The sequence below is a fragment of the Protopterus annectens genome, chromosome 2.part0 (genome assembly GCF_019279795.1).
Source record: "Protopterus annectens isolate FY-2018-M chromosome 2.part0, PAN1.0, whole genome shotgun sequence".
NCBI lineage: Eukaryota > Metazoa > Chordata > Ceratodontiformes > Protopteridae > Protopterus > Protopterus annectens.
In genome coordinates, this window is record NC_056728.1 from 1,530,366,216 (window position 1) to 1,530,380,875 (window position 14,660).

Below are 14,660 nucleotides of genomic sequence, written 5' to 3' on the forward strand. Positions count from 1 at the left end.
TGCATGTTAAACATTCCTTATTCCCCCTCGCTCATGGCCCAGGATGCATATGTCATGACCGCAGGGATGTTCAGATGACAGGTGCTTATATCCCCTACGCATACAGGCCTTCGATTGTCAGGGTGTTGCTGTGGTGCTTTGGGTTTGGTCTTGTCCGCCCAGTGTACGGAACTGCCCTGACCGTGTACGAATGTTAGATGAGTCACATGGGCATGTTTTGTCCGTGTCTATGGTACCATGTCACCCCCCCCAATTATTCATAACCGTGTGCGCCGATTGGCCGGTGTACCCGTTGTAGATCTTGTTATACTAATTGCACACGGTCTGGTCGAACGGACCTATTTCCATTACTAACCCTCGGTATGTATGACCTGTGTCGCAATATTACATGGGTTTACCATTGCGTGACGGCTTTCACTGAGCCACAGACATGTCCGTTGCTTGGTTTGGGCCGGTTCCACTGTGCTACACACATTTAACATGGCGGAACAGGTTGAACAGCTCAGCCACGGGGACATCGGGTTCTCCGTCGCTGTTTAGTATTGAATCGCTATGTGGAGTTTGTTTCACAAAGCGAGACAATGTCGACATTGGTAACGGACATCTCGCGCAGTACTTCCGCACCACCGCGGGTGACGTATGTCTGCGTTTGGGCGGACAGGCATTATGCTGTGCCATTATGTCTGGGAATATATGGTTTCTTGCCATAGATGATATGCCATACTAGCAATGACCCGCGTCTGGGTGTGGGTACTGCTGTATTACCCACGGGAAGAGTGGCCTTAGGTTAAGTGGTGCCCTAGGCAGAAGTTGCCACCGCAACATCACCCGCTACCCCCCTCCTGGTCTACCTACACCAAACAAAGTCTGGAAAGGTGCCCCGAGTAGAGCAACGCCCTAGACGGCTGCCTACTTGGCCTATGCCTAAGGCCGGCTATGTGTGTGGTCCCTCGGCATCGGACTCGGGAACGCGCCACGTCTGCCGTGGGTATGTCCAGCATTACCCACATCCAGCCATGGTGTATTGCCATGATGTTCCATGTGTACAGTGGTGCCGGTTACCATACATATGCCTTTCTCAAAAGCCGATTTCACACTTCTGAACACTACTGTGGTCTCCTTTAAGGCCCCTGAGCCAGTGGTGAACATCACTCAAACCGCTGAATCACGTACATATGCCTTCCACCAGCACCTACAGGACTGTATGGATCAGGCAATCCCATACAAAACTGAGACTCTTTGTACCACAGACAAGCATGCAGTCTGGTGGACCCCAGCCATGAACTAGCTCTACAACGACAGGAGGTAGATACTACAAGTTAAAGCGGAATACTTGTAAGGTAACACACCCTTGCTCATTATATGTGAAGAACTACAAGCTGTCATGAAATCATCCAGGGAAATTCAACAGAGAAATTAACAAGGACTCAACAGACATTCATAAGTCCTTCTTTAGCTATGTTGGACACCTGGGAGGACACTCCCAGATATGCTCAAACCGGGTTCACAATGATGTGAAGATGACTGAACCTACACACATTGCCAGCATACTGGCTGACATGTTCAGTGCTAACATTTCCCCCTCCCCACATGGAGAGTTATCTATACCTGAGACTTGTAGATCCTGGAACATCTGTAACGCACAGGTGGGAAATGCTGTCTCCAAGGCAGTCAACACAGCATCCATGGGACCAGATGGTGTCCCAGCTGTGTACTCCATGAACTCTATGGGGAATTAAACCCACACTTAGGACAGCTGTTTAATCTTAGCCTCACCTCAGGATACGTACCCGAGTAGTAGCACAAGGCGACTGTAGTCACACTTCACATAGATGGTGCCTCCACTGACCCTGGTTATTACCATCCCATTAGCTTGACAAGCCTTATCTGCAAAGCCATGGAGAGGGATCATAATGGAACTCATAGATAAAGACATAGGGGACTCGCATACTTTGGATACATCCCAGTTTAGCTTGGTCAAAGTCAGATCATGCCTTTTACACGTGTTTGACTTTGTAGGATCAGTCACCAAGGCCATTGATGAGGGTAAAGCAGTCCATACAGCCTACCTCAACCTGGCAAAGGCCTTCGACACAATACCCCCCCTCGGGTATCAGTGATAAACCCGTCATCTTGAACGTATATCCATACATCGCCATATGGGTTGCAAACTGGCTAAGTCACAGAACACACATGGTCATAGTTGCTGGCGCCATGTCATACTCACAGCCAGTCACAAGCGGTGTCCCATGGGGCTCAGTCCTGGGTCCACTATTTTTCAGCATCTACATTTCCAAAGTACAAGCAAACACAGGGGGGTTATGGGTGACAATGTTTGCAGATGACTGCAAACTGGGTGCCATAGTCAGACACACATCTGACACAGATATCCTTCAGGAGTGCCTCACAGATGTGGATAAGTGGTGCCAGAGACATGCCTACAGCTAAATGCCAGGAAATGCATAGTCATACCCTTCGGGAAGAACAAGGTTACCCCTAGCTACCATATAGGTGGCAATCCACTGAGCACAGAGGGAGTTACCAGGGATCTGGGGACCCGGGTTGTTGTTAACCGTTCGTTAGACACACACGTTGCTAACGTAGTTAGGTAGACCTTCCACATTGCCCACATCATCATGAAGGGATTCACATCTAGATCAGGGGAGGTCATTGTCCCCTTGTACTCATCACTCATTAGACCTATGATTGGGTACAATGCCCCGTTCAGAATGTATGTGACCCGACACCTGCAGCAGCTGGAAAGGCACCAACAGTTCATCGACAAACAGATGCAGGGTCTCAGGAATATGTGTTATACTGACCAACTGAAAGAATTCCAGATGTATACAGTTGCATACCACTTGCCCAGAGGTGACCTGTGCCTGGCATACAAGGCCATGTCGAACCCAGATCTGATGAGTATGCTTCACCTAAAGAAGTTAGATCCCTCAGAACCACAAGGGCAGGTGACGTACACCTTGACACTGTCATTAATAGAACATGTTGGTGGGACAGATTCATCACCCAGACACTCACTATGCTGTGGAACAACATCCCAGTACATGTGAGGGCAGGCACCTCGCTGGCCTTCTGTTAGTATTTTGACATGGATGTCTGAATTGATTTATTTAAGTAACCTTCTAAATGAATATTTACATTACCACATTGTGAATCTTTACATTTCGTTGGTCTATTTTACATTAGTCATAATCATACGGTTTATCTGTGTATATTATGGTTCATTTATATTACTAGGTGTCTGCAGTTCTTTTAATATATTGGCACAGTCCGTAGAACATATATATGTAGCTTACACAGTCAGACATTTGGAAAACATTATGTTGGTTCATCTTTCATATATATACATATATTTATATTTCTCTATGTAGAATATACCTTTCGAAGCAATGTCTGATGTCCTCACTGTGTGGAATCTGTAACCCAAGTAAAGTTTGTTTGCTTGTTTGCCTTTAAGGCATGTAATTAATACCTAGCACATCTAATTTACTGACCAATTAAGGGTTTTACATGTAGTAGGTTGGACTGCATTGTATGTATTCTGAATAAGTCTGCTTATGAAGCAGACGAAAAGAGCTTCAATAAACTATGGTGACTGCATTTAATTCCTGGTGTGCTCTGAGTGGTCACTGACGGTGTCTACAGTACCTCGTCTTTGCTTTGAACTTCATCGGCTGGTTGTCTGTGTTTGTTGTATGGGGAATGTCAAGTGTAGTCCCTATGTGTATTACTTGTGTAATGCCTTACTACGGCAGTGTAATTCCACCGGGTTTGCAGTTATGGGTGCCATCTTGGCCATACGGTTGTCCATCCATGAGAATTGCCTACTGGACACTAGTATAGGGCTGTACACATTTCACACCTGCATTTAGCATTCTCCGGTGGATGGTTTGCATTATTAGCGGAGAGTAAGGCAGGTGCTACGCACACATCCCTCCCACGGGGCGGGACAAAGGATTGCCTGCGAAACAACACCGAGCCCAGAGTCTACATACCCAGAATCCCTTGACTGCAACAATCGACAGTACCCATTACACATCCTTCATGTGTGCGGGACTGTGATGTGGACGCAGTTCTATGGACCCGGTACCCTGGGTATTTCTGTGCATCTGTGCTGCATTACATGGACAGCTATCAGCAACATTAAACACGCTTGCAGTGCATATGTGTACCTGTGACGACAATGAGTTCAGGTACGCATTGAAATAAGACATCATTCTGTTCTTTCCACAATTTTTGGGTCCTACAATGGACACCACTGTGCATATGTAAAGTGTAGAGCTTGTCGGACTGTGTCCTTGTGAGCAGTGGGTTTCACTGATGCTGTGTGTTCAGCAATCGCGGATGTCTGCTTGACTACCCATACTGTGTAGTGCTACAGGAACCATGTCTTCCGACACCAGAACCCAATGGTGTACATCCAATGTTGCAGGTTAGCAACCACTTTCATACCCAGGGTCACGATTGGGAGGTATTGCCACTTTATTATCGGAACAACACCTCCAGACTGTGTACATCACGGGAACTTTAGGCCAGTCTTACCGGCCATTTGCAATTGTAATTAGCACATACGTGTCAATACATGTATGATAAGACATATTATCATGCAGAAGTTAATCTATGTTATTTGGACATTGGCTTCTGCTATTGGCATCCGTTGCTGTGAGTGTTGCCAGTTACCATACACATTGCTTGCTCAGAGGCAGACTACACAATTCTGCACACTACTGTGGTCTCCTTTAAGGACCCTGAGCCAGTGGTCGACAGTACTGCAGCCACTGCATCAATCACATTTGCCATCTACCAGTACCTACAGGACTGCATGAACCAGGCATTCACTTACCCAACTGTGGTTCATTGTACCAATGCCAAGCATCCAGTGTGGTGTACCCCAGCCATACACAGGATGTACAACACGAGGAGGTGGCTACTACAAGGTGGAGCAGACACCTTGTGAGGTATGACACCCTTGGTCATCATATGTGTAGAGTTACACACTGTCGTGCCATGGTCCAGGGCACATTCCACAGATATACCTACATGGACCTGGCTGACAATCATACCACCTTCAGTTGCTATGCTCAACACCTGGGAGGTCACTCCCACATATGCTCTGACTGGGTTCACAAAGAGGTGGAGTTTACTCAACATACACACATTGCCAACAAACAGGCTGACAAGTCCAGTAAGGACATCACCACACCCTCCCCCACACATGAGGAGATGTCTGTACCAGCGGTTTGTGGTCACCAAATGTTCTGTGACACACAGGTGGGACATGCTCTCTCCAGGGTAGTGGACATAGCATCCATGAGACCAGCTGGTGACCCCACTGTGTACTCCACTATCTCATTGAGGTATTAGACCCACAGTTAGGACAGCTATTTCTTTGTAGCCTCACCTCAGGTAAGGTACCCAGGTTGTGTCGCATGGCAACTGTAGTCCCACGTCACAGGGCCAATGCCTCCACTGAGCCTGGTTATTACTGTCCCATTACCATGAGGAAACCTATCTGCAAAGACATGGGGAGGGATCATACTGCGGCTCGTATATGACTGCATAGGGGACATACATACTTTGCATCCAACACGGTTTGTCTTGTTCAGGGGCGGTTCATGCCTTTAAAGCATGGGTGAAATTTTCGGGACAGTCACCGAGGCCATTGATGGGGGTGTTGCAGTCCATACAGCCTACCTTGACCTGGCAAAGGCCTTCATCACATTACCCCCCTCAAGTATCGTTGATAAACCCATTGGCTGGGATGTGAACACGTACATCACAGAATGTGTTGGAAACTGTCTATGCGACACATCCCACACGGTCATAGTTGCTGGCAGCGTGTCAGACCTACTGCCTGTCGCAAGTGGTGTCCCATGGGGCCCTTCCGTGGGTCCACTCCTGTCATACATCTACATTTCCACGGTACAGGCACACACAGGGGTTTTGTGGGCAACATTGTTTGTAGATGACTGCAAAACAGGTGCCATAGTGGGACGGACATCTGACACAGATATCCTTCGAAAGGGCCTCCCAGATATGCATATCTGCTGTCAGGGACATGTCCCACAGCTAAATGCTAAGTAATGCAACATCATACCTGTGGAGAACTACTAGGTCACCCCTGTCCAGCATATAGGTGGCTGTCCACTCAGCACAGGGGTGATTACCAGGGATCAGGGGACAGAGTTTGCCAGTCACCATTCATTCAACACACACGTTGCTATCGTGGTTGTGTGGGACTTCTACATTGCCCACCTGTTTGTGCAGGGATTCACATCTACATCAGGCTAGGTCATTGTCTCCTTGTACCCATTACGTGTTACACCTATGATTTACTACATTGCCCCATTCAGACTGTATCTGACCATACACCTACAGCAGCTGGGAAGCCCTCATAGGTTAATTGTTGTACAGATGCAGGATGACATCATTTTGTGTAATGCTGCCCCACTTGTAGGACCCCTGCCACATTACGTCACATACCTGCTGTTTAGTGTTGACCTGTGCCTGACATACAAGGCCATGTCAACCCATATGTCATGTGTATGCTTCACCTACTGTATCTGCATCCCTCAGAACCACTAGGGCAGGTGACATTTACCTTGTCACGGTCATTAATGGGATGTGTTGGAGTGACACATATATCACCCAGACACTCATAATGCTGTGGATCTACATCACAGTACATGTGAGACAGAGATCCTTCCTAGCCTTGTTCGCAGGTGTGTTGTCCATTGGATGGAGAATTGCAGGTATAGGCCAGGGATTACATCATTATCCCTGCTTGATGGAGGTACAGCACTATCATGGGTATTTTATCTGAAGCACAGAAGTTTGGCAAAGTCATCCTAACTATGGTGTAGTGTTATGGCTGAACCTGGGACGATGGCCTACCCTGTACCTATGGACGTATGAACCTATATTCATAGTTTGTCACATTTACAATTGTCTATCCCCTATACTCTTTCTCCAGTGTATATTTCTGTGGCACATGATTGTCCTCTGTATTACATGCAGGTATGCTGTGTACAGTGCACATACGTCACAGTTGATGACAGTGTATCTGTGTCCCTAACACTGTGATACCGAGGACTACCACACATCCTTCACAACATTACATGCATATGTCCATTCTATTCTTCTTTGGCCTATGGGGGTGTTAAGGCAAACATTACACAAGTCCCTGTTTGTGCATGCTTCATGTTGGTGTTTGACCAGGCTCCGTTGCAGTCGTGTGTTGGACAGTAGTGTTTCTGTGTGTTTGCCATGTGTTTTATTGCCGGTACATCTGTGGGAGGTGTGGTTGGCACATGTTCCTCTTTGCAGGGACACCCATCCTGGGGTTTGTGTCATGCATCTGCACTTGGCACGTGCCATATGTCCTGTACTATTCCCACAGTCGTGTATGCCTTCATGCACTACTACTGCGTGTTAGTGGCTGTTTGTATGTGGTACACATGGACATTGTGATGGTTGGCTTGACCTATTCCCATGCTAGACCGTACACATCTGTCAATTAAGTTGTTTAAATCAAACTGTAACACTCATTCGTATTCTCAAACTGACAGTCAATAACACAGGAAGCTGAGATTAATAACGTTTTACTACTGTGCAGCAGGAGGCAAAGAACTATGCAGTAAATGTTTAGACATTTGTTTTACTCTATACATGTTACAGCTGTATGAACATTAGGTATACTATCATCTTTTGCACACATTAATGATGTGGTCAGTCACAAGGCATTTACATCGCTAGAGTCCACAACGTTGTATTCCTACAACAGTGCTCAGGTAATGCTTATTAAATATTTTCCCATGAGAATAACACAGCCTTGCAAGGCACCTTGTCAATTACAGTGTCCTTCTGTTATTGTAGCTGTTTCAAGGACCCTAGACTGTTCCGATACTGTAGTCGGTTAATTTCTTAATACATTGCTTTGTCTCTCTGGTAAGGAGTTGTACTGTTATCTTCGATAGAGCTCACAAGGCCATCCTCCTCAGGGGAAGGGGTGATGTTATGCATGTACATACATTTATTGTTCTGTAACCCAGCAGATAATTAATGCTGACAGACATAAGCCTGCTGTACTGGTTACTGCCAGGATCAGACTTCCATCACACTACAGCTTAGCTTCACCAATTACATGCAGGCTTAGTTCTACTGCCATATTGTACGGTACAATTCAATGCATTATCTAGTATTTCGAGTCTAAACTGGCACTTCATATGTGTTTCTATATATATTATCGAACAACATCCATCCGGCCATATGCATGTTGTTCCGTCCTTTACCTTGACCGTGTGTATTTGGCCGTCCGGCAACGCTACTCTCCACATGTGATGTCCCACCTTCCCCTTCTTTGCCTGTAGCACCCTGTTAGGAAGTCCTGTTTGGTGGGCACGTGTTCCGCTATATGTGATCGACTTCACTGCATAGCTAATCATCGATGCGGTGGTTCAACAACCCGACTTGTCCACATGTGTACAGTTATGTGCACCGTGACGTATGCAAACCTATATGGTTTCAACGGGTACATACCACATGCAGGATGTACACATTCTGCAGACACATTCACATGCAGCCATTTACATATCTGTACCTGAGGTGGGTTGGTGACATGTGGTACGTATTTGCCCGCGTGGCATTGCCTAACACAAACATCTTACCACATTTCAGGTATGCACATTGTGTGTGGATGTATAGCTGCACACGGATGCTAGCGGGTTAGGGTGCACAGGTGTACATGGGTGGGACTGACATGTACAATGAGGCTATTGTGTATTACATCTGAATGCATGGGTTCTGCTTCTGGATATTACACTTCAACATACGCCATCCAGTGTATGCGACAGAGACGTTGCTGGGTGTGGGATATGTTGCTATGCACATGTTTGCCTGTGTTTAAGGTATCTTGATTCCTTACTGTTGTTATGTCAACACAGCTACCCGGCTATGTACTCTCACTACTGCTTGTGACCATTATGGTTGGCACCTTTTCCAATGCCCATAGTGGGGCATGTTATGTGGAAACTTCGGAATTTGCAGGACTACACATACCCACGGCAAGTGCAGTTGACAGAACTTCACTTGTTTGCCATACTATAAGCTTATTCTGTAAGCATTTAGGTTCCTTATTCATTTTCTTCTGCCATGTATGTGTTTTATATACAAATGTATTATGTTTTATACTACTATTACATGTATATTGCGGGAATATTTTTGGCAGGGGATCTGAGGTCATTTTCCATTTTTCCGATTGTTGCAGGGACACAACTGTCCAATCAGGGACTGTCCATGGCACATTGGGACAGCTGGTAACCCCGGTGACCATGCCCATGTCGCTACTGGGGTTGCCACCTTTTCCAGTTTCCAAGCTGGGATATTTACGGGACTCACATCTGACTTTACAGGCCGACACATACACACGGTCACTATATAGCATAGGACTTCACTTGTTTGCCTAAATAAAAGCTTATTGTTGTGGCAGTTTGCTTGCTTATTCTGTTTCTTGTGACATTTAGGTATTTCAGTTACAGAAATAACCAATTCATGCTACCATTACATTACATACGGGATATCATTATGTCCTACAATCTTAGCACATTTGCCATTTTTAATACGTTTTTTCGGGACACAACTGCCCATAGAGAGACTGCCCCACCCAGAGTGGAATAGGTGGTGACCTTAGTCGCTGCTCCTATGTCGGTGCGGCACGCTGACATGCTGCTGTACACCTTCTCTGAGTGTAACCACTGACGGTGCATTGCGGGACAAACGCAGTCTTATGCGTATCCTTTGCTCCTTGGATGGGTACACTTACGCCTTTGTGGCTTGTATTTGCTTCTCCGTTTATTTGGGACGGGCACTATGCTGCATACTCTACGTGCGTTTCATTCTGCACGGGACCTGGCTGCTGCCATTACTATTATGGGCGGACCGTGGCTGTCAGCACATTAGGTTGCTCACCTCATGCCGGCTTAGACACGCCTCCAGACGTATCCTACCTGGGCTCTCTCACGTACACTACGCACGTGTCTGTGGTTGCGGTGCACTCTCATTAATATGCATATGGCGCTACTGCGCTGGCTATTCACTGCACCGCCGGCGCAGACCTTACGCCGGCCTTGCGCCGAGCTTCATGAATCCCGGGGTTTGTCTTTTCATTTTTATTTGTAGAGGAAGATCCTGAGAAAATGACAGTTTATGATTTTTCCAGACAAACTGCTTTTTACTTTTTGCTGCCTCTAGGATATGATAAGTGTCTTGAAAGTTTAGTAACTTAGTATATATGATCCAAGGGGAGGCAGAATCCTGACTAGCATGCAATGCTCTATGAGCCCTCTCAATAATAACAGTTTTTGATGTTTGTTCACAATTTAATAGTGCCTCAAAAATCTGTTTACAAACAGATAATAGGTTTTGATTATCATAGGATTCAGGTAAACCTCTAATAATAATGTTATTTCTACGACTTCTGGCTTCTAAGTCCAGTAGTTTAGCTTGACATTCAGAAATAATCCTATCTTTAGCTTTAATATCTCTTTCCAAAGATTCTGTTTTTATTTCTAAGGCTGTATATTTACATTCAATAATATCCATTCTTTCATTTATTTGCTTTAAAGTTCTGCCAAAATCAGTAAATTGTTCTTAGAAACTTTGTATGGCACTTTGAATAGGTGGTAGTGCAGTTTTTAGTTCATCTAAATGAAAGTTTGAGTCATTAGTATCTTTGCTACTTACTTTAGAAGATTCTGAAGATTGCTTAGTAGTTCTTAATCTTTTTGAACTGGTGTCCTTTTCAGGTGAATGTACTGAAGAGAATTTGGCCTTTGTTGCCTGTGTCTCCATGGTGTCAGATTTAGAAGCCATGCCCAGAGTAGAGGTATGAGGACTGGATAGCAGACACTGGGAGGAGCCCCCAAGCAGCAGGTGCCCAATACAGTTGAAGCCACAAAGACAGTTCTGAGGTAAAAAATTTCAAAGTTGAGATCTCCAACACCAACAAATAATCCAGGTATGTAAATAAACACTAAGAGAATCCTTTTGTGAAAAGAACTGAGGAAAAATATTACTCCAAGGTTATAATAAATGTAGAATATTACATATCTGTGAGGAGCTCAGTGACTAGGGACTGATCTAGTCGGCAGCCATCTTGGAATCATCCGCATGGACTCAGTACTGCAGGAGTGATGAGGCAAGATTAGGATGCAGGGTATGGGATTTGTTTGACTGCAAAGGTGCATTTTTTCATACTACTGACAAAGTCTAATCTGCTTTATTGTTGCTGGGTATCTGTCAGTGGCGGCTGGTGACTTCAAATTAAAAGGAGCTGCAGGAGACAGCTGAATGGGTGGGGGCAATGGGAAGGGGTGTGACCAACTAGAAAGGGGTGGAGCTATGCTCAAAACCACAACAACTGTAGCTTTAATTAAATACGCTGCCCTGGATGCCAAACCATCATTACAAGAGTCCAATCAAGACAAAATGAAGTGTAGAAGAAAAAATATTTCAATGCATTGGTTACATGAAAACCTCCTTAATATCTTGATGGAAACAGAAAGGTTGTGAGGCATGAAAAAATAAATTACTTTTTAAATACATTACTGGAATGCCAGTCAAAATCAAGCATATAAAAAAATCAAGCAGCACTCAACTCAAACCACTTCTCCTTGCACTGCAGTTCTAATTATAATTTATATTCAGCTTTATAAAATTACCAAGTAACATGCTGAAAGTAGCAATCTCTGTGATACCCCCACTTGTAAAACTGTTTCTTATCCAAAAAAGACCTGCTGCCTGACAACAACTATCTACTTGTTTCATGGGAAAGACATGATCAAAGTAAAAAATGAACAGCAAACAAGAAACAAGCTCAAGATAAATAGCTTAAAGGATTACTGCACAAGTTATGGACCACACATGATTTATTGGCATTCTGTTTAGTTTATGGGTAAAGCCTGCAATGATGACTGCAAGTCTCCAACAAATGTAATAAGCTTCTGAAAATACTGTAATCCTGTCCTTTATTACAAATACTGTCATATGCATTTCAATACCTAAGGCTTATACGGTATCTAGTTATGTAAATATTCTCTGCATGGCAAAAATGAAAAGGCTTTCAATGCTGGTAATTCTTTAACAGTAGGCTTATTAGAGCTTACTTGTATCTTACAATCTCCGACAAGCTTACCTGATGGTCATTAAAGCATTGCTACTTAAACAGAGAGCAACAGCGCACTGCGACAGCATGCATTTCCTGAATAATAAGAAGCATAAATCAACAGTATAAAAATATGACAGAAAACCAGAACATTCTGCAAAATCAAGGACTGATGAAAAGCCATGGTCGTACTTGTGGTCTACCTTGGAAACTCTGCACACTTACACTGCATAGCTGCTCCTTGCCTTCCTTGGACACATCCAGAGCCACTACAATGGGGAGTGGGGTGCAACAAGTATGTCACAATTTGAAATGTCTCTGGCTGACGGTGATGGCTCTGACACTCATAAGTCCCAACCTCAGAGCAAGAAATCTGGACAAAGCCATACATAGAAGTGGGACACAGGCCCAAAAATAAGGACAATTTTTAAATATTGATCTTATAAACTTTAGAACAGTAGTAGGTCTTGCATTAGTATGAAGTTTCTGAAGGGTATGAAATCTGAAACTCAAATGTCTGCCATTATTTTCTAACTTCAGTCTTTAATGATTTGCTGCTAATTTGCCAGAAAACCACAATTTTATGAAAAACAGACCAAAAATGTGATGCAAAAATATAACATTGTCACACAATACAGTTGGGAACCTGTTGAAGAAGGGACACCTTTTTAATATTAGTACTGTTAACTTGAGCAGCTGACAAAATAAGAGCAACTACATGCATTTCTGAAATAAAATTAATCTATAACTCTTACCATTACAGTTATTTATAATTGTAAACCCGCCACGTTATTTTCCAAAATTGCCATTTTGAGAGGGATTATTACAGGGAGAGCAACATTTTGAGCCAAAATTGGGGACAGTTGAGAGGTTTGGATATTCCTAATTCTTTAAAGCTATTTATTTGCACATACTTCTCAACCTCTTAATGCAGGAAATCTGGGCGAGGCCAAATATATTGGGGAAACATACAAACACTACTAAAAATTGCTCTTGTATAAACTTAAGACAATTGATAGAATAACAGGTATTGCTTTAGCATGCATTTTTCTGAAGGTTACAACATCTGAAACTCAATGTCTGTCATTTAGTGACTTCATTCCTAAATGATTTGCCAGAAAACCACAGATTTTATGAGGAACAAACCAAAAATAAGAAGCAAATATTTATTCATTCTTCAAAAATCTGGACAGTTGAGAGGTATAGTTCAGCCGGGGCTGTCTGAGTTTGCTGCCCTTCCCCCCTCACAAAATCATGGTCAAATGGAGCCTTTCCCCTGCAGCCATTCCAATGTCCCATTCCTTGGTTATTTTGCCCCATTTACCATAAACACTGTAATATGCATACTGCTTTACTTTTGCAATGATTTGGATTTCATTTGAAAGTTTTATTTTGCATTTTACAGCACAAACCCTAATAGATATCTGCTAAACAAAACAATGCAGTCTCATAATGAAAATAGACTTAGCATTAAAACTTATCTGCCCTTGAAACTCACATTCATTGAAACAGCATTGAAACCCACATTCAAAGAAAATACATTTTGCTAGTGGCAGATAAAGATTAATTTTGGGATGTTTTCAAATCATAGGCCCCTTGAACACGAAACAAACACATGATCTTTGATACACCTTCCTGACTGTATTAAATTATATTCCTTGTACAATATAGTACAGTTGTTAGAGGGCATTTTAAATGTATTGTTTTGAACATTTTTCCAGTAAACAATGAAACAAAATGCATGCACCAATGAAAAAACTGCCCAATTCAGAACATTTCCATCATAAAAGTCTACTCAAACTTCTACAGTCCACCAGTTTCAGTAAATATGCACAATCTCTGAAGAAGTAAAAGTCATCTAAATAATTCCACATTAAAGAAATCTGTAACTAATGAAGAGGTTGCTGCTAGCAAACAACTTTATATGTCATTGTTTCATCTATAAATAAAGTGCCTGTTACCCTTGAGGAATAAATTGCCTGTGTTGCAATAAAAAATGATAAGCTAGTAATATCGCAATAGGGAATGGATGGCAAACTGATAACAGGTTCATGGTTACTAGGTATCTTCACCAAAAAGGACTACGGCATCCATCCCCTTTACAACACAGTACAGTATCAGCAGTGGAAGAAATACCCACAGCCTTCTGCATCAAAGGCAAGTACACTACCTGTTGTGCTATTAACAATGCAAGCAGACTCACCATAAACAGCACTAAACTATTGTTCCCCTGCAGCTCTCAGCTCCTTGTAAAACCTACTCGACACTCAGCTGTATCTCTGAACTTTGCAGCACAAGAAATCTGGAAAAAGACGAAATTTATTGGGGAGGGACAAAAGCCCAAAAAAGCAGGGACACATTTTAAACATTGCTTGTATAATGTTGGAACGTTGCTAGAATAAAATACTGTGTTATCACCATACATTTCACTGCCAAGTTTTGAACCCAAGGGACCCTGTGCAAAGCAGTCAGAGCAACATAC